At 40.1% G+C, this 21408-nt stretch overlaps 1 protein-coding gene across 2 annotated transcripts in view; it reads left to right on the top strand.

Annotated features, from left to right (window-relative positions):
• Fam107b (family with sequence similarity 107 member B) overlaps positions 1-21408 on the top strand; it is a 207751-nt gene that overhangs the window by 124062 nt on the left and 62281 nt on the right. Inside the window, exon 1 of one of the 2 annotated variants that reach the window (XM_026410256.2) lies at positions 10993-11155. The exons of the other annotated variant lie outside the window; for it this stretch is intronic. The gene's annotated coding sequence lies outside the window, so the exon portion shown is untranslated. Of the gene's footprint in view, positions 1-10992; positions 11156-21408 lie in introns of those variants that run through there. 2 annotated transcript variants of the gene reach the window in all.

The raw sequence follows: 21408 nt of genomic DNA, 5'->3' as shown, positions 1-21408 counted from the left end.
AACTGCAGTGATGGTATACAACTGTGTGTGTTTGTTGACATTCATAGTACTTTACATTAAAAAGAGTATATTTTTTACCATATGTAAATTATGCTTCAAGAAAATTTTTTATACCAGAGAGTGCAATTGAATACCAATAACACTTTAAAAAAAATAGGGCCCAAGGTCTGAGGATGTTGCTCAGTGTTAGAGTGCTTGCCCAGCATGTGCAAAGCCCTGGGTTACAACCTCAGCACTGCAAAAAATAAAATAATAAATAAAAAAAAAACAAAGAAAGAAAGAAAGAGGAAGGAAGAAAGGAAGGAAGAAAGGAAGGAAAGAAGGAAGGAAGGAAGGAAGGAAGGAAGGAAGGAAGGAAGGCCCAAGATTCTTGGTATAATTAAGGAAAGAACAAATCCCCCAATTCAGTAGGAAATCTAAATCTAAATTATTCTAATTTAAGGACTTACAGTGCCTACAAGGATTGTAGGACATACAGAGTAAACTGAAATTAATAAACATCAAGGAACAATGAAGGCCGCCTCCAAAAGCCAGGACATATACTTCTGGGGAATTGCCCTTTGGCCATTATAACGAGCAGCCCTTGGAACAATCTGAGACTTAAGAAAGCCTCCTAACTTAGAGCAGCAATTCACCTCCCAGCTCTGGTTCTGTGCTTGTCTGGCCTATTTCCTGTCATCTATCTGAATCTTTTTTTCCTTTTCTCCTGACAATAGTTCTTTCCTAGACAGGGCCATGCTCTGCCTTCCTTACCAGGATGGCTTGCTCTGGTTTTAGTTCTATTTTGGCTTTGAGTTCACAGTTCCACTTTCGTCTGAATTCAAATCATAGATCACAACTTCCATGTTTTTAAGAAATAATTTAAGTTCCAAGTGACAAAAAGTACAGGTTTATGTTGAGTTGTATTCAATTTACACCAGAGTTTTTGTTGTTGTTGTCGTTGTTGTTGTTGTTGTTGTTTTAGAGGGTGTTTCCTGCATGAGCAAGACCAGGGCTCTCCCTGGACTCATCCATTCCCCAGAGTTCCAAACCAGCAGGCCCCCAGTATTCAGGTGCAAGCCCTTCTCTTTGCAGATATTCTGATTGTAATATGCAACAACGGCCAGCAAGTGTACACACAAGAATTGCCTCAATAGGAAAGTTTGTTTCCTTAGTCTTTACTTCACAATAAAACCAGGGCATGACCTTAAAAAAAAAAACAAAAAAAAAAACCTTAAAATATCTCAAGTCTTTCTCCCTGCCAATTTCCTTTTCCTTCCCAGCCTCTTTATTTCCTTTCCTTCCCTCCTACCCGGGTTGTCTTGTTTGTGGTTAGTTTTTCCTGTCTTCTTTCTGTATTTTCTTTTACGGCCCTCTCCTCTTTCTTTTCTTTTTCTTCCTGCTCTTATCCACCTACCTGTCCACTATTTTAATTTTATTTTTTTACTTAACCCACTCTCTTTATCTGACTACTATAAAGGATTCAAAATATATCTTTCATTGTCCTTATTCAAAAGTTTTGTGTTCTCCATTAAGCCTAAAAGAAAGTCTGCTATGAACTTGCCAAAAATATATCCACTGGCTCTATCCACTTTTTAACACCAGACTGATCTAGGCAATGCAACAATACCTTTTATCAGCTTCTTGGTGGGAGTCCAGCTTATGCATATTCATTTTCTGCCTCATTAATAGTCCCCTGGGCTTACTCCATGTCATTGGGAGAACACTGAGAACAGTGGAAATCTCAGTTAAAACAATGCCTCTTGTTTTTTCATTTGCCATGGCATTTTTGAAGCACGAGTTTCTAATAGCTCCACAGAACTGCTGATCAGGTTTTTGTCCTCTATGTAAAACTGAGTCTTAAAAACAGGCCAGCAAATGTGCAGTGTGCACTAAGCTCAGCTTTATCAAAATTTCCAAAAAGACACCCCATTCTGCCATCTGCAAGCAGAGAAAAATAATTTTTTAAAAAACAGTATCTTTAAGGTTCTTTATTTAACACAATAGGAAAATATCTAACCTCTATTAGAAAGTATTGAAATAAGTGTTGCAAAAAATATTTGGAAGAATAAACCATTATTTTGTTATTAGTTCATAAAACTTGGCAGCAACATAATGATGCCTTAAGTCAGTCCATCAAACTGGTCATTGGTTTTTTGTTGTTTGTGTTTTTGGTGCTGGTGATGGAAAGCAGGACCTCGGGCTTCCTATGCACGTGCTCTCCCACTGAGCCACATCCCCAGCCCCTCATCATGCTAATTTTTGATATAATTCAATACATATCAATTTAACTTCCATTACAAACCTTTCATTGTGCTAAACACTATTTAAACATTGATTCTTGCTTGCCTTCAAGATTTACAGGATAATGAGGGAAAAAAAACAAAACAAAACAAAACAAAAAAACCCATGTGTTTAAAAAAATATTATATAGGACAGAAAATAAATTTGTTAGTTTCTTGAGATACTTGCTTTAATAAGCAATTAAGGAACTGTTAGTGTTAGTGTTAGCATGGGTTCCTTAGGATAACTGTTGTGGGGGACAAGAAAATCATATCTTACAGAAAGACCTAACTCTGAATTTATTTATTTACTTATTTTTTAAGTTGTAGATTGACCTTTATTTTATTTATATGTAGTGCTGAGAATCAAACACAGTGCCTCACACATGCCAGGCAAGTGCTCCACCAATGAGCCACAACCCCAGCCTAACTTTGAAGTTTAATAAAAGAAAAGCCAGTGGTTTCTGGCTTCGAGGTGTGAAACATGGTGTGTTTCACTGGATTGGCCTAGTTGACGTGGTCTGCTTGGGCAATGACTTGAGTTATATGTGTGCCCTGTGGGCAAGTGGGAAGAGGCAGGAATAGTGGATTTGTACCCAGTGGGGATGAAATATCTGTGGGTCAGGAAGAATTTGAAAGATGGAGTGAAAGGTATGGATTTCAGTGATATGGTAGAAAAAGCAATTGCTTGGTTTTGTCTTCTAACTAGATGTGGGGTCTGAGAGAGGAAATGAAGACTGTCTTAATATTTGGGTGGCAAAGGGGTATTCTTAATAAGAGGGTACGGGGCAAAAAGGGAAGCCAAGAGGGAAAAGAGGACTTTTGCTTTTAACTAGTCATACTGATAAACTGTCACTTAAAAGATTAAGATCTCTCACCATGCTAAGAATTTCATGAGCAAACTTTTCTTAAAATCAATTTCCTAGCATTAGCTTCCTCCTGTTCTGTAAGAAAATTTAATAGCCACTTCAATTTATTTAAAGTGTATGGAATTCTCCAGTTTTGCTACTTCATCCTGAGTCATGTGTAGCAAGTTATATTTTTCTATTCCATCTTGATTTCCAAATGAAGCTGATCATAGTATCTCTATATTCTCTTTCTAGCCTTTGAGTATCCATAGCTATGTTTTCATATGCATTCCTAGTATTTTCTCTTGTTCCTTCTCTGTGTTTTTGTTTCTCTGTTTCTTACCAGTTTGGATAGAGGTTTGTTGATTTTCTCCTTCTTTTGAAGAACTTAACAATATCTACTCTATCTCTGCATTTCTTTCTGATAGCCTTATAAGTACTTGTGTATAGAAAGTGTATAGAAAGACGTAGATAATAACAGATGGCTTCAACAGTTGTTGCAAAGAGAAATGATCTGAGGAAAGCAGGTGCTTGTCAAAGTGCAGTGTCCTGCAACGTTTCAGCTGTTGACTTAGAAAAGGGAGGCTGGAATCTGAGGACAGGGCAAGTTGTCCTGAATCCTGGTGGTGAATGACGTGAGAGGTGAACTGGGAGATTGCAAAACACCACAAGCAAATGCCTTTAAGACAGACTTTCTTTATCATTCTCTTTTCCCTTTTAAAATTCAAACTTGTTTTTAGTTTTTTATTTTATTATTATTATTTTGGTGGTGTTTGGGATTGAACCCAGGTCCTTGTGCATGTGAGGCAAGCACTCCACCAACTGAGCTATATCCCCTCAAACTTATTTTAATCTTAACATTACCCCGTTAACACTAAATTACTTAAAATTTTTAGTTCACAATAAACTTTATTGGGATAGAAGGATGTTATCACTAGAAAGACAGTTTTAAAATTCTGGGGATATAGATCAGTTGATAGAGGGCCTGCCTCGAATGCACAATGGGTTCAATCCCCAGCACCACCAAAAAAAAAAAAAAAAAAAAAAAAATCAAATAAAAGTCTGGTAATCATTAGCAGTTCAAATGTGTGAGTGACACACTTCTCTAAGCAGGGTTAATAAGCAAACCTTCTCTGGAAAGATTTAACGTTAGCTATAGTTTGGACTTGTAAACTTAGTGGATCAAACAGCCTCCTTTTCCAGCCATGTCTGGCGGCAGCATCAGCAACATTACTAATACACACACACACACACACACACTCTCTCTCTCTCTCTCTCTCTCTCTCTCTCTCTCTCTCTCTCTCTCTCTCTCTCTCTGCTATGGAATCATTCAGCATTGAGTCCAGAGGAAACTGAAGTCCACGGCAAATTAAATATCTTGTCCAAAGTCACGAATCTACTTGGAAGCGGAGCCATGACTACAAAGGAAATCTCTTTAGACCTAGCCTAGTTTTCACTCCATTCCTTTACAAACTTATCTCATTAAACAAAAGGTAGATGAATATATATAAATGGCATTTCAAGAGACACTTTCTGCTAATGGAAATGTTTGTGAATATCAGCAAGAAGAAAAAACAAAGTTGGAACAAACTGTAAAAACTTCTCTATAAATTGACCATTTGTATTACATGTTAGTCATCTGAAATGTTAACATAGGAATGATCTTTGCTTTGTTTAAATGCAGAGATAGTTTGTTTACTCTTAAATATCTAATCTTAAACTATCTTAGTATCTTTGAAGGGATGAGCCTTTGAGGGGCCCCTCCCCTCCCTTCGCTTTTTAGAGATTTTAGTTTTAATACACAGGAAGACTCTCAGGAAATCCTTTTTTTTTTCCTTTTCTTTTCTGATTTTAGATACATGTAAAGAAAAAGACATAAAGCTCAGATCTTTGCATCATGTAGAAGTTGTTTATGTGCCTAACAACTGTTTCTTTTGATTCTTTGGGATATTTAGTTACAAATTAGAACCACCATTTTATACAGTCCCTTTGATTTTAGAATTCCAAACAACAAAGAACAAATGTTTTGTAAAAACTAAACACTTTAAGAAAAACATATATTAAATGTTTTGAAATTAATTCTTCAACTCTTTAGAAGTATTCCATTACATTATGAGACACAGCTCTGCTCTGGAGCTTGCAACATGCTTTGGTGGGTTAATCACCACATGGAGGAAGATTAATTTTTAATATTGGTGTTATTAGCATTTTTAATGAAATGATTTCATTCCTTTGCTCACAAATGCTCACCAACAGCATTTTAATGCAACAGTATATTTTTATATAGCATATTTTTTGGGGGTTTATCATTTTTACTCCTTCTAAGTACCATTAATTTTAATAGATATAGATATATTTGCTTGACAAATCATACATCTTTTCACACACAAAAAAATTCCACAAATGAGTTTTTCACATCTTTCATAGAAAAACTTTATTTTCCAAGGTTACGGAACTTTGGATTAATGTTAGGTAACAACCCCACTAACTACTTAAGCAAAATAAGGAAAATTCTAATATATCCACATTACCATGCCATTTAAATGATATTTTTAGGATACCATGTTGTTACTTTTGTTTTTCTTTCTCTATTTTTTCAATGTTCAGGCCATCAGGGTTCAGTGAAGACTAACTGTACATAAACTGTGTGGGAGCTAGATAATTACTTAGTAAGAATTCCTTTTCAAGGCCTATCCTTCTGGTTTACTTAAGTAACTGCTGAACTCTGTATGGATACCTTCTCAAGGCTCCCATTTTCTGCCTGCCCTCACATTCTATAGATTTTATGCTAATCAGTGCCTACCTATCCATCTAACTAGACTCATAATTGTGTGTTTAGAATTCTAAGATAGCCTCCAAGATGTCTGGCCTGTGCTGCACATATATCTTGTACCACTTATTCAACCATGTATCGATCTAAGTACTACATTGAATGATAGTTTTTCATTACTATAATGAAGTATCTGAGGCAGGCTTACTTATCAAGCAAATAGGTTTATTCAGTTCACAGTTTTGGAGGCTGAAAGTTCAGAATAAGGTACTCCTGGTTTGGTGTTTGGTCTTTAGTCAGGGCCTAATGGCAGATGGCATTGCCCCAGTGGGAATATGTGTGGGATGAAGTGATGACTTCTTGAAATATGAAGCCAGAGAGAATCCCTTCTGAAGATATGCCCACAACGCTCTCCTGTTAGGCTCCACTTCTTAATAGTTCATAACCTCCTCCTGCCACACTAAGACCCAGTATTCCAACCACATGAACTTTTGGAGGTCATGCTCAAGCCATACCCATATGGATAAGATGGGTCCATTTCATCATAACATAGGATAGTCTGCTTCTTGACTTTGAGTCCACCCCAGACCAGCCAGTCCCTGGCAAACTTCCTAAGTGGCAAAAATGCATGGTAGAAACTGAGCTGATGTCACTTAGGGGCAGAATAGAGATGTCTCAGCTGAGCCCCATCTACACTGCCAATCCACAGTACTGGGGGCAAATCATTTATTCTTGATTTTAAGTAACTAGGTTTTGAGATGTTTTGTTATACAGTGATAGAAAACAGACGATATTAAAGAAAAGGCTTCATAATATGATTTTAAAATGAAAATTGTATGTCTTTTTGAATGGGCTATTGTTTATTCAGATGCCCAACATATAGAGCAAAATTTAAGGGACAAAAGGATGCATGTATGAAAATGGACTTCACTCCTCCAGGACACTGTCAACCTCACCTCATCTCTTTAGAGCTCCTCTGGATGATGCTTAGGGTATAGAGTTAACAATTTCAAAATTTATGCATGTAGAAAATGACCAAAGTTGAAGATAGAAGCGAACATACCTTATTTCAAATTGATTTGCTTTGCTCCACTTTATGTTCCCAAATGTTCATTTCTGCCTTCTTCAATTTTTCTAAGAATAAATTCAGATGTCACAGCAAAAGGACAAGGTTAAAGCTTAGCATATGGATGACCTTGTGAATGAATGCTCTAAGAGAGAAAATTATCATATGCATTTTCCAGTAATTTGAGATTACACAATCTATGGGTGAAGTGACTAAGCAACCAATCCGGATGAGTATTTTTTTGTATTTCACTTGGAGAAAGCAAGTCACACCAGGCCCTCCATGCCTCTAGATTAACTGCATCAATCTAGGAACAAAAACCTAACACAGTCCAGCAGGTTCTTAGGCCACTAGTTTCCCTGACCCATCCAGAGTCCTTTCCACATTCTGAATGTGAAATCAATGGGACATTGGACTCAGACTGAGAGTCTGGTATCACCTGAAGTCACCTCGGAAAGTCCAGCTGAGCCCTGAAATGCTAGTCTTATTCATCAAACATCTGTCACAAACCTACTTTGTTCTGTGCACTGTGGTGAGTACAGATAAAAAACCACTTAGTACATAGCCTTAAAGTTCTTATTCCCAGGGTCTATTCACAGAAGCTCCCAGGCTCCCAAATTAAATTGGATCCTCCATAAAAATTCCCCTAAGATTCCCTAGGGATGGAAAATATTCAGCCCCAAACAGTAGACATAATACATTGGTGGATTTGGCCTGCTATATTTTAATAAAGATTTGAATTGAGAAATTCAAAGTAAACATTTGCTCTCCATTTATTTGTTTTTTAAATAAAATTATGGTAGTTGGGGTTCGGGTAGTGTTGACTTTGAGTCTGTGAGCATTTTTCTCTCAGACTATAGAATAAACCATGTTTCCTTTTCTCTCAGAAGGCAGGGAAACACTGTGTGGTCACTTATCACATGGCTTGGTATCTCAGGTGTTTGTCCAGGCTGCTTTGGGAGGACAATCAAGCTCACTGGTGGGTTAATGCTTGTTATGGTTTGAATATGGAATGCCCCCACAAAACTCATGTGTTAAAGACATGGCCCCAATACAGAGATGTCCAGGGGTGGAACTTTTGGGACGTGATTGGATCATGAAGTCTGTAACCTCATTGGTGGATTAATTCATCATTTAATGGATTAATAATCTGAATGGACTACTGGGAAGAAGTGGAAACTGTAGGCAAGAGGGGCATGGTTAGAGGAAGTAAATCACTAGGGGCATGCCCTTAGGGACTATATCTTGTCCCTGGCCCCCTGCCATGCCATTATGAGTTGGGCAGCTTTCCTTTGCCATGCATCCTTCCACTATGATATTCTGCCTCATCACAGGTCCAAAGCAAGGGAGTCAGCCAACCATGGATTGAGACCTCTGAAACTGTGAGCCAAAATAAAATTTTCTTCCTTTGTTTATGTCAGGTATGTTGGTCACAGGATTAAAAAGATGACTAATACAGTGCTTTACTGAGGTTAGAATTCAAAGCATGCTTTTTCTATTAGATGGATGGGGTTGCCATAACAGAATACTACAGACTGGTGGCTTAAACATTTTATTTTCTCACAGTTCTAGAGGCTGGAAGTCCAAGGTCAATATGCTGGCAGGGTTGGTTTCTGGTGAGGTCTTCTTGCTGTGTCTTCACATGGCCTCTGTGAGCCTCCTCTTCCCTGTGTGTGTGTGTGTGTGTGTGTGTGTGTGTATAGAAAAAGAGAGACAGAGATCAAGAGATCTAGCATTTATTCCTCTTCTTATAAGGTTATTAGTCCTACTGAATTAAGGAGTCACCAGTCCCCCTAATTAAGGCCCCATCCTTATGATCTTACTTTATCTTAAGTAACTCCTTACAGGTCTATTGTCCAAATGTGGTCACACAATCTAAAAATTATGGGGGGTACACAATTTAATCCATATCACTTCTTATATGTGAAATGCTATGCTAGGCATGAGGATGTATAGATATCAAGCACAAACTCTATGTTCAGGGGAGTACATATTTACAATACAGAGCAATAATTACAATACTTTGCTGGTATGAAGGGGCAGAAAAGATCCATTTGGTTTGAGCAGGATGGGAAGGTTTTCAAAGGTACCCGAGTCTCCAAGAGGGGAGGACTGTTGGAGGTAGGGGTGGGGTGGGTAGAGGTATGCTGAGCAGGGGCAGAAGCAAGTGGAAAAACATACAAGCAGACCTACTCATTTTCCATCCAGGCTCCACAGTCACAGAGCAGGGCCATTTGGCAAGTGCTGTGACTGCACAGTCTGGGTGTTTGCAGGATGTAGGAAGAGTACAAAGAGTTTGTTGCAGTGATGTCACAGAAGTGTGCTGCACTTTGGAAGACTGCACTGAAGAGCTTGGACTTGATCATGGAGTAGGAATGAGACACCTTCTTCCTCAAGAAGAAGCTGAGCAGTTTGTTTCAGAAAGTTTGCTGAGGAAGCAGTTGAGAGGAAATACTTTGTGACATTGGAGACAGGGCTGGTTAGAAGGCCCTGCCAGTGTGGTGACATAGCATAAAGCAACCCCGGTAGTGCAGGTGGTTGAGACAGGGGAACAGCTAGACATCATGTACAATGTTAGGAACTAAGAGTTGACACTGATGTGGGGAAGCAGGGAAAATCTAGAATGGATCCCAAGTTCTGGTTCATGGCTTGTGGAGCTACTGTCTAGAACAGAAACAATACAAGACAGGGAGGAAGGAAGAATCAAATAGTAGGAAACACTCTGAATGAAGTTCTCACAGCTCAGCTTCTTGGGCTGGGAAGGGGCTTCTCTCTCCAAATACTTTTGCAGGTGATTCTACCCCTTAGCAGACTTCTGGGGTCTGAGGGTGGCCAGGCTATGAGGCTGTGGCATTGTGAATGATAGATATCTTTAGCCTAAGTAATTTGCTTACTGAAATCCATTAATTGATGGACTTTTCTGTGTGATCATGACCCAAGCTCATTTAGTCAGAGAAGTTTTCTAATGAATAAACCCTTAGTCATTCATTGCCAAGAAAATTAAAAACCTTTTGATCCAGAATGCATCAAACCCCTGTCCTTATTGTACTCTGAAACAGATCCTGCTTATTTACCTGCTGTGATTCAGATAGATGGTAATCTTAGAACCTTTGGGTTGGCCAGGGAAGCAACTTGCTGTAGGGGACCTGAAGAAAATGAAATTCAGAGAGAAAGGCAAATAAATAAATTTTTTCTTGCACATAAATTTAAATCTCCAATTACCCTTTAATTAAGGGAGGGGGGGGGAAGCACATGAGTCAATCTCCAAATTATTGTCAAAATGAATTTGTATAATTACGACAAATCTGTTTCCTTTTCCTAATTCCTTTTGAGTTTTCTTCTGATAAGTACTGACAGGATTTCAATGGGGACCGTCTCTCCCAACATCACAGGGTATTAGCGGAGATGGAGCCCAGACGTGGGCGGCCAAATACCCAGCTTGAGTACGTGTGTGCGCGCGCACGTTCATGAGAGTGTGTGTGTGTGTGAAATAGATGGTGAGAGAAAGAGAACAAGAGGAAGAAAGGAGGGAGGGAGAGAAAGAATAAGAAAAGGAACTAGAAAGAGAAAGTGGGAAAAGGAGGGAGGGACGAGTGAAGAGAGAGAGAGGGGAGACCAGAGAGAAACGGAGAAAAGAAGAAAGAAAGATGAAGGGGGCGGGTGGAGAAAGAGGAAAAAAGAGAAGAGAATCTCTTATTGTGGAACCCTGAACGCGCGCCTGTCACCTTACCAATTTTCTCTCATCTGGCGACGCGTGATCTTTTTCTTCAAACATTGCCTCACTTCTTTCGCGAGTCCTCCAAACCAACCAAACTAAAGTAACAGAATTTCCCCGCGGCATGGGATCTGAGACCCGTCGCACTCCTCTTGGGGTCCACGCAGACCACTCGGGCCAGGGGTGGGGGCGTGGCCGGGGCGCGCGGCGGGTGTGGCCAGGGCGTTCTTGGGCGGGGCCTGGCGGTGACTCAATGGTCTCGCCCCGCCCCCAGCCCGCCCCGCCGCTTAATTCGGACGCGCGGGGCCGCAGGGTGCGAGAGCCGCCCCGAGCCGGACGCGCTGGCTGGCTGGCAGTCGGATCCGCGGTTGGAGCCGCCGTCGGAGCCGCCCTCGCGCCACCTCGGGCCGCCACAGAGCAGCCAAGCCTCTGGGCGCTGCCGCGGTCGCCCTCAGCGAGCCAGAGAGGGAGCCGCGCGTCTTTGTGCGCGCCGAGGTAGGTTGGCCCGGCACTTAGTTCTCACACAAAGACGAGGGTCTCGTGGAGGCCGGCTGCCCACAGGGACGCGGCGCGTCGGCGGCCTGCCCAGACCCCCGGCCAGAGGGACCCTCCTGGCAGGAGGCCGGTGGAGCCTTGTGCGGCGTAGGGCGGGGGTCTCTGGTGCGCAGGAGGGTAGTGGGCGTGCGGGAACCCGAGTCACCCAGTGCCGCTCCCGGGAAGGTACCGGGGGTCGAGGCTGGCACGCGGTGGGTGCGGGCGGCGGCCCTGGCCCAGGGGCGCTAGGGAGGCGGAGGCGACGCGAGAAAGGGGAGCTCGGGTGGCTGCTCGGTTCATTGTTACCTCCTTGGCCCTGCAGACTAGACTGTCTGAAGCGGGCTGCGCTGCTCCGGGCGCGCCGCTCACGGTCAGATGCCCGGTCCTTGGCTCCCGCTCGCCCTGGCTGCCCCGGCGGCCCGACAGGGTCAGCGGCCCGACGCCAGTCCCAGCCCGGCAGACAAAGGCGGAGTCGCCAGGGTTTGTCCCCGATTGAAAGGTGGCGGTGACAGTTTCTAGTCTGCAAGTAACTTTTCTGATTTGACTCATCTGTCTCTGCTACTCCAGTGAAACCAGTATGTCAGATGATGTTTGCACATTAAAAAAGTACTCCAGTTTTGAGTTCTGTGATTTCCCCCTAGGCATGTTTAGGTCACTAGGAGATGGTCTGTTGAGAATGGTCAGGTTTTAATATACAGTAAGGGATGGTATCAACCTCTTGTGAAATTTGAGGAGAAATTATTTTCAGAGGATAAAGTGCAGATATAGCCATATCCATCCTTTCTGCGAAAAGATTTTAGTCAGTGACAGCAGAGAGAAGTTTCTTGATTAGAAGGGGCCAACTCGAGATTCCTTGCTAACAGATACATCAGTTTTTTTTTTTTTTTGTTTGTTTTCTACCCCTTCATGACTTTGGACATATTAGCTGTCCGAGTTGCTTTAAGTTGAAATAGTGTCTGGGGTGTTTGTCTAGTGATTTCAAAGTGCTAGTGGTTTCAAGTTTATAACTTTAAATTATGAAATTGTGTGTTTATTAAAAAAATGAAAATTCGTATGATTACTCATACGAATACCACCCAAACACACCCTGTGGCTGAAGGCATCTTTGCTTGATTTATGGTTGGGTTGTCCTGGTGTTTGTGCAAGTGAGTGAATGAGAGTATGAGAGAGAGAGAGAGAGAGAGAGAGAGAGAGAGAGAGAGAGAGAGAGAAGAGAGGCGCACACTCTACGCTACTGATTCTTAAATTTTACCCAGTTATATCACTCTAAAATATGATACTTAATCATAATTCTGAAATATTGCACACATGATTAAATCAAAAATTGGTTTGCAATGTATATTTTTATAGCCTTGTAAATAACCACCTATGCAGAAGGTAGAGGGAAAACAAAGGAAAAACAGTGTAATTTCCACTTCACTTGGAAGAATATGCTGACAAGAAAGTTTTATGGATTATATATTTTTTGGATTTCATGCATAGTTTGGAATTTAGCTATTTTTAAATAAAAACAAACCAGCTTTAAAAGTATTTACAGAGTAAAATCATGTTCCGGGATTCGTGATAAATATGTGGTGGAAATGAACTTTTTTTTTTTGTAGATCAGGAATAGCAGTGATTTTACAGCTGGAAACATGCTTGCTTCTAAAAGATTTTGCATTGAAAAAGTGAAATAAGGGTTTCCCATTGAGTATTGAGTAGTTTTGAGTGTGGGTACTCTGGAAAACAAAAAAAGTAATTCAACCATGTATTCAGCTGCTCAATGCTTTTATCATTATCTACTTTTATATTCCCCTTGTAAAATTTTTGGACCTTTGAATTATTTAATATGCAAAGTGAAAAGAGGCATTTGAGACAACCATTTAGAAGTAGGTTGATCATGAAGCTGATGCAATACTTTTTGAAGTGAGAAAAATTTACAAGAAGGAAGTTGTGGTTTTGAATTAACAGGTGCATTTTTTGTTGCTGTTAGTACTGTTTGGGCTCCTTCATGTGCAGTTTGGATATTTTCAGTCTATATGTGTGCTTAGTTGCAGTGTCCTGTGAAGGAAGGGGGAGGTATGCAGTCTTCTATAGTGAACAGAATACCTTTAAGAGTTTGAATAATAACGTCAGAAGAGACTTCAATAGGAAACACCAGCATCTTAGAATCTTATTTTTTAAAAATTATTTATTTTTGGGTCCTGGGATTGAACCCAAGGGCACTTAACCACTGAGCCACAACCCCAGCCCTTTTTATTTTTTGAGATTGGATCTCACTCATTTGCTTAAAGCCTCCCTGAGTTGCTGAGGGTGGCCTCAAGCCAAGATATCTTCCTGCCTTAGCCTCTTGAGCCACTGGGATTACAGGTGTGCACCACTATGCCTGGCTCAGAATCTTATTTTTCAATCCTCCTGTGGTACCTTGGGTGATAAAAGTAGCACAGCCAAGCTGACCTTGAGGTCAGACAGAGTTTGCTCTTCAATTCTATTGCCTCAAAGGAGAGAAAAGTGTGGGAGTAGCCCAGTATTAGGGACTTTCTGTGGCTATTTCTGATGGCCAGCCTCCTACCAAGGAGACAAATTCCATTTCTGGGATGGTTAAAAGTAGATTTGTTTTTTGGTTGAGAGAAGTGCTCCATGAAATCTTGTTCTTGAACTGTAGGATGCTGTCATTCATTCATCCATTTATCTCTTTGATGCTTAATTGTTTAAAATGACACAAGTAAAGGTGGAAAATATATTTTTTTTTACTAATTCTTCAGGATGAATGAGGAGTAGATTATTTCTGTCCAAACTGAAAGATGGCACATGGAAGACCAGTTAATAAGACTTAGTATTTTTGTTAGTGTCCCATCTGCCCTTTCCTTCCAGAACCCTTTGTGCAAGTGTTTTGAAAAAATGGGTCAGGGAGTTTGCTGAAGTGATCTAGAAGTCCCACCTTGGGGAGTCATCACCCTTCTTTAAGTTTAGAGAAAGTAGAAACTGAACAACTTTGAGGCTAGCTCTACCAGGAGAGCTGCTGTGGAATGAGAATCTGTGCATCCCAGAGTCACTTGTGATCTTGGTATGACTGATGATAACATCACTGCAATTCCTTGTGTAGTTCCCTGTCTCGGTCTGATTTTGCTTTTCCTTCTCAAAGTAAACCATTGTCACCCTTTGCCTTTCTAGTTCAACAAGTGATGGGTCTCATCCACTTGAGATGAGTACTTTGTCCTAAGTACTTAAGGAATGCACAGAAGAGGAATCCATGCTTTTACCTACCTAGGATTATTGATTTTAGAACTCTGTCAGTAAAAGAAAGAAAATTATTTGGCAAGCTGGCTTTGGTTACCATTGAACTGTGATAAGCCCATCAAGGCTGTTTCTAAGGCTGATAGGTGAGAGGTTTGCTTTTTCATTCCCTCTACATTGAACAGATGTTTATTTAGTGCCTCTTATATGCTAGACACTGGGTTTACTGTTTACTGTTTATTTGTTACTGTTTAACAGAACTGATAAGGTCCTTGTTCTGTGGCAGGGCAGGTGAGGATGACATTTTATGAATCGTACACAATGACACAAAAATTATTCAATTATGGTTCTAAGAGCTATGGATATAAAGTAATACTTTATGAATTAAGCCATGTCAGAAAGAATGATGTAAATCACAGCTAAGGATGGGAAATTGGGCTTCTGACCATTTAAGTTAAAGGAGGATTTGGGGTATACATGGGGATAAATAAGATGATTTGTCTATACTCTGATCAGCTGAGAGTATAGCAGTAGGGGCATAGCTGAATAGATTAAGTGCACTGCTTAGATTTTGTGTAGAATTTGGCTATAGATTTGGGACACTTTGTAGTGTAATTGAGCAGGGTGGGAAACTCCACAGTGTTGTTCTGTTGTCCTCTTTCAAGGTAATCTCAGGGCCAATAGTGATGGGAAGCCAATTGTGGTGGGGAAATGTGATCTGAGCTGGTTGGTATTGCCAGAAGGGAGGATTGGTATTGGAACATCTCTGTTACAAATGGAAAAATGAGCTGGGGATTGTGGGGAGAGGGTGAGAAGACTTGCTGAAAATTATTTTCAAGCTCGGGTGAATTGTAGGAAGGAAAATGGGAAGAGCTACCGGAACAGGAAGGGCTGTTGATTTCACAATAAGGGAACTCTTAGAAAGTGCAGTAGGTGCAGGAGTTGGTAAGCAGGGGCTGGAGTGTGTGTGTGTGTGTGTGTGTGTGTGTGTGTGTGTGCGTGCACTTGTGTGGGGAGGTTGTGAGAGACATATGGATTGGTAACAGTAATCTTTTCTCCACACAGCAAAGACTTGGGTTGTAGATCATGGCAGAGAAGGACTTTCTGGGTGTTGTTCCTGGTCTACTGCTAAATAAGTGCTTTGCAGTCATGAGACCAGGGGGCTTTTGATGGAGACTACTGAGCCTCCGCAACCTTGTTAAGTACGTGTTGTCAGATCTTGTCCAGAAGCAAGGTAGGAAAAATGCAGTTTCAGACCAGCTATCCTGTTATAGTGGTATCAGGCACAGGGGCAGTGGAGGATTTTTTTTTCTCCTCATTTTCTCCTCTTCTTATTGTCAGCACTAATGTAAATTATACAGGACCATCTATAGGCAACAGCCCTGCTCTACAGTAGCCCTGGGCTTTTGGAGTGGAATTGTAGAATGGGACAAGGATCTGAATGTGGTGTAGGAGAAGGGTTTGGAGCTTGAAGCCACACACATCAGAATTAGAATATATTCCCTAATTTTCTGATCTCCAGCAAGCAATATAACCCCTGTGAGCCTTGATTTTTCTCATTTGCAAGATGAACTTGGTGTACCTGCCTCCCATGGCTGAATGAGAACAGTGTTAGGTCTTGAAGTACCTAATTTGTGGTCCCTGAGACTTGGTAAGTGATGGTGTTTTTGCTGTTGTGTCAGTACTCCTCTTTTAGAAATTTACTTTTTAAAGTTTTATTATGGTAAAAACATGTGACATAAGACCTACCCTCTTAGCCAACTTGTAATATTTTTAGAAGTGTGCATTGTTGATTGCAGGTTCAGTGTTGAACAGGTCCAGAGCTTATTCATCCTGTTTGACTGAAACTTTATGCCCATTGTTGATAACTCCACATCTCCCTTATCACCCCATTCAATCCCTTGCCCCACACAACCACCAGTTTATTCCTTAATTTTATAAATTTAACTGTTTAGATACTTCTTATAAATGGAATCATGCAGCATTTACCTTCCATGCTTGGCTTATTTCATTTAGCATAGTGCCTTCAAGGTTCATCTGTGTTGCTGCATGTGGAAGCACTTCCTGCTCTTTTAAGGCTGACTAGTATTGCACTGAACATTGTGCCACATTCTCTTTATCTATTCATTTGTTGGTGGATCTTTAGGTGTTCCCACAAAACTCCTAGAAAGAAACACAGGGGGAACCTTCATGACATTGGTGAACCTTCATAACCTTGAGTTTTAACACTGCTTTCATGGATATAATACATTGGCAGCAAACAAAAATGAACAAGTGGACTGCCTCAAATTCCAAACCCTCTGCACAGCAAAGGAGACAGTCAGCAAAGAAAAATGTGGCCTACAAGTGAGAAAGTATTTCCAAGCCATATACCTAATAAAATAAGCCATATACCTAGTAATCTCCAAAATATGTAAAGGCCTTCCACCATGCAGTACTAGAAAACCCCACAGCCCAGTTAGAAGATGGGATAGGGACTCGAGTAGACATTTTGCTCACAGCCTTTTGACTCCAATTTTTAGTAAAGCACCTGGCAGCAATGTCAAGATGCTGGCATATGGTTGGGTGCACTCCTGTAATACCAGTGGCTCAGGAGGATTATGCAGGAGTATGGAAAGTTCAAAGCCAACCTGAACAACTTAGTGAGGCCCTAAGCAATTTAGTGATACCCTGTCTCTAAACAAAATACAAAAAAAAAAAAAAAAAAAAAAAAAAAGGACTGGGGATGTGGCTCAGTGGTTAAGAGCCGTGAGTTCAATCCTTGGTACCCCCCCCCCCCAAAAAAAAAAAGTTGCTGGCATAGGAACATTTAGGGAGGGTGAGGGACTCTGTTCCTTATCACCTGGCCCTCGTCTCTCTTCATGTCTTCAGGAGAGTTTTAAAGATAACCTGGTTTTAACATTAGAAATTCATGTCGTTTTCTATACTTTGGCATGCTTCCTAAAGTGTCAACTTAAGAAGTATAGGAGGGAGGCCTGTGGCACTGTGGTATTGATAATAATGTGGAAACTCAGTGCATACCTCTGAGAGTTAAAGTAAAAACTTGTGTTTTAAGGCATCTGGGCCTAATGGATGCTAATGAGTTCACAAAAAAACTACAGTTATATTATTAAGTCCTGCAACATAAATAATCAGAAGTTGTTTATGGATGTTAAATGTAGATATATTAAAATTCCCATGTACTTGAGGAAGTTATGAATATTGTGGTAATGTGTATGTGGAAGGGACTTAATGTTCTTTCCTTTATAATTTGATGTTATTGGAATTAGGTAAGCCTGTGGCCAACATTCTTTTTCCTTCCTCCCTCCCTCCCCCCTCTCGTGAATCCCTTTCCCTCTTTCCTCTCTCTCTTCCTTTCTCCTTTTCCTTCCTTCCTTCCACCTATCTAACCATCAATTCTTCTTCCACTCGCATATTAGTATAATGTGTTGGAAAGAGATTTACAGAATCCTAAGACCTAAGCTCAACATAAATTAATATGATTTTTGAGCAAGTCATTTATTTCTGTCTTCCACCTTCTTCTTTAATTTCCCTACCTCTCAGCATTGTCTTGAGAGTGAGATGAAACCATGTTTCCTTTATACCTGTAAAAGTGCCTGTAACTCTAAATTATTGGTTAAGAGAACATTCTGGGGTTCTCATGACATGTGGGCCACCCCTTCAGGAGAAGGTGAGAGTAGGCAGAGCCCAGAACCCTGCAGAGAGCAAGCTGTGTTGTGCTGTAAGCTCCTCATATAGTGGGTTCATTTGGTCATTCTGACCTTATGAAATGGGAGGTATCCTAGAGGTAATAAACAGAATTTGACCTGAATTATCAGATCAAATTTCACATCTGTGAAATGCAGTAACAGTAACAACAACTATAATAATGACAATCCAATAATTACCAAATACAGTTTTCTTACAAGTCCTATGTGGCAAGTGTTAAGTGCTTTATGACATTTGTCCATTCATTCAGCAAATATTTAACAAATGCTACTATTTGCAAGGCACTGTTTCAGATTCTGGGGAATCTGTTGGATATTATGGTGAATAGGATGGACAGATAAAACCCCTGCATGCATGATGTTTATATGCTGGTGGTATGAGAGATAGTAAATAGACCCAGAGATAAGGAGGTTCCCATGAGAAAGATGTCAGATCAGAGAGCTGAGTCTGGTGGGAGGGGAGGTGGTGTTTTAATAGGGTGAGGCCTTTCTTAGAAAAATTTGAGACCTGAATGAACTGAGCAATTGCTCCAGTCCAACTGTGCAGAGGCAAGTAAAATAATGCTTGAGGCCAGTGTAAGCTTGCTGTGAAAGGAATGGTAGAAAGGCTAGTGTAGATGGAACCAGATGGGTAGGGCAGGAGGAAGGTTTAAGTGGGGACCCATGGTCAGGACTTGACTGACAAGAAAACCATGGGAGAGTTTTGAGGTGGGGTTGGAAGACATCAACTTTGCATTTTATACATAGTCCTCTGACCTTGGAGGGAAGTGGTGACTGCAAAAGGTCCAGTGAAGGAGGAAGTAGGAAGACCAATGGAGGGAGCCACTGCCACATCTGAGAGAGATGCTCAAATGACTGAATGGAGCTGCTGAAAAGTGTTTGGATACTTGATATATTTGGAAGATTGAACTAGCAGGATTTAACATAAAGCATTTGGAGCTGATATTTGAAAGAGAGGAATCATGAGTGACACCTACATTTTTGGCCACTTGGTGAAGAGGGATCTTATATATTGGAATGGGAAGACTAGTCAAGGATTATCTTTAAATGTATACAATGCCCTCTGAAATTAGTATCATTTTATTCCTATTTTACAGATGTGGAAGCCAAGGATTAGAGAATTAAAAAGTTTGCCCTAGAAGAAGCTGAATCAGGATTAGGAGCAAAGTTTGGTCTGTGCCCAAGCCTTGCATTTTTAAACCAGTTTTGTTGCACTTCATAACTATTGGAATTTACAATGATGCCAGATTGATGAGAAATTGCCTGTGCAGATGCTTTAGAAATGCATCTGTTTTTTCAAGCATAGCTCTATTGAGGTATAATTTACATTCCATACAGCTTACCCATTATCAGTATACGGTTCTGTAATTTTTAGTAAATCTGTTAAGAGTGGGCAGCCATTGCCATGGTCCTGTTTTTGATTTCATAGTCAGTTCCTATTCCCATCCTTAGTCTTAGGGAACACTGATCTTTTTTCTGTCTCCAGAGTTTTGCTTTTCTAGAAATTTTGTGCAAATGGAATCATATAACGGCCTTTTGTGTTCCAGTTGTTTTCATTTATTTAATGTATTTGAGTGTATCCATTGTTGCATCACACATCTGCTTTTAAGGAACATTCTTGACCTTTCTCAGAAGAAGGCACTCTGAGCTGATGAGAAAAGCATCCACTGAAATGTGCCTGAAGTTGGTAAAAATAATTACAGCTTGAATTTACTGAGCACTTGTTAATGACAGGCCTGGCTCTGTTCATTATCTTATGTGATCTTCCAAGTGATTCCATGTGGGACATAACATGATTAATGTTTTACAAATGAGAAAACTAAAACAGAGAGGTTAAAAAACTTTCCCAGAATCACACAGGGTGAGAACATACTTGGTCTTGTTTCTGTAGACCTGTGACCACTCCTAGGGTCCCTTACTGTTCATTTAAAGCTTGTACATCTTAGCTTCAAAAAGGGCTGGGAATCCCATTATTAATGCACTTGCCAGATAAAGCTACAGTTGCACTTTTAAGGAGAATATTTGTTCTGAATTTGTATTTTGGTATTACTGTATGGAAATTACAGTGTCTTAAAGTTACCCTTTTGTGATGCAATATTTTTAAGCATAGTGTCAGAATTACACCAAATTAAAAACCAAATTATGTCATTAGGCCAAGTTTGCATATTTGCGTTATGTTTTAAATGTCATTTTTACTAGAAATACATTTTTATATGAATCATCCCTGGCTGTTATCTTACTATTATTGGATAGAAGTTAATTAGGCATCATGCATTTTTTCAATGTTTATATAATTGTATTATGTGTTTATGCATTTCGCCCTCTATCTACCAACTCTTCATTTATTTAATTTTTTTTATTAATTGTAAATGTACACAATGCTTTTATCTTATTTATTTTTATGTGGTCCTGAGGATTGAACCCAGTGCCTCACACATGCTAGGCAAGAGCTCTACTACTAAACTACACCTCTGGCCCCAAACTCTATATTTAAATGGTGATTTTTTCCCAATCAACAATAATATCCATATTGGAAAATTTCATATTATTTAGTACACAAGGAACTTTTGCCTTCACAAGAGTTCTGAAATATTTGAAAAGATTTCATGCACACAGGTAGCTTAGAGTTAGTTATGGAATTTTGGCCATGGTGAACAATAAAGTTTTTGGAGTTAAGTACTGACTTTAACCTGGATTATACCCTTATTTTCTGGTAAGACAATTTTCACTAGTCTCACATTTTCCTAAATTTGTAAAGTATATTTATGGCATAGTTAAACCAACTCTGCAAGTGTCTTGCATTTTTAGGGATTTTTATTTATAATCTAGTTTATGAGTTCAAAATTTAAAAAAAAGACTGCTGCTTTTTATTTTGGAGTATATGGTTTTAAGAACAAAAAATTAATAACTTTAATTTTAAAATATTTCTTTCAACTCTCCATGTAATCTCTATGTGGTTGGAACCACAGGGGAATTTGCCTTTTTAAAAAAAAGATTAATGATGAAATGCTTTGCCAGGCCTTTGAAGTTGGTGTTTTTAGTCAGCTTTTTTGCTGCTGCAACCAAAAGACCTGACAAGAACAATTTTAAGGAGGATAGTTTATTGGGGGGCTCATGGTTTCAGAGGTCTTAGTCCATAGACAGCTGGCTCCATTCCTTAGGGCTCCAGGTATTGCAGAACATCATGGCAGAAGAATGTGGCAGAGGAAAGCAGCTAACATGATGATCAAGAAGCAGAAAGAGACTCCACTTGCCAGACACAAAAATAAATACCCTACAAAGGTGCATTAT

Source organism: Urocitellus parryii, chromosome 9, assembly GCF_045843805.1.
Source record: "Urocitellus parryii isolate mUroPar1 chromosome 9, mUroPar1.hap1, whole genome shotgun sequence".
NCBI classification, from domain to species: domain Eukaryota; kingdom Metazoa; phylum Chordata; class Mammalia; order Rodentia; family Sciuridae; genus Urocitellus; species Urocitellus parryii.
This window is presented reverse-complemented; position numbering and strand designations above follow the sequence as displayed.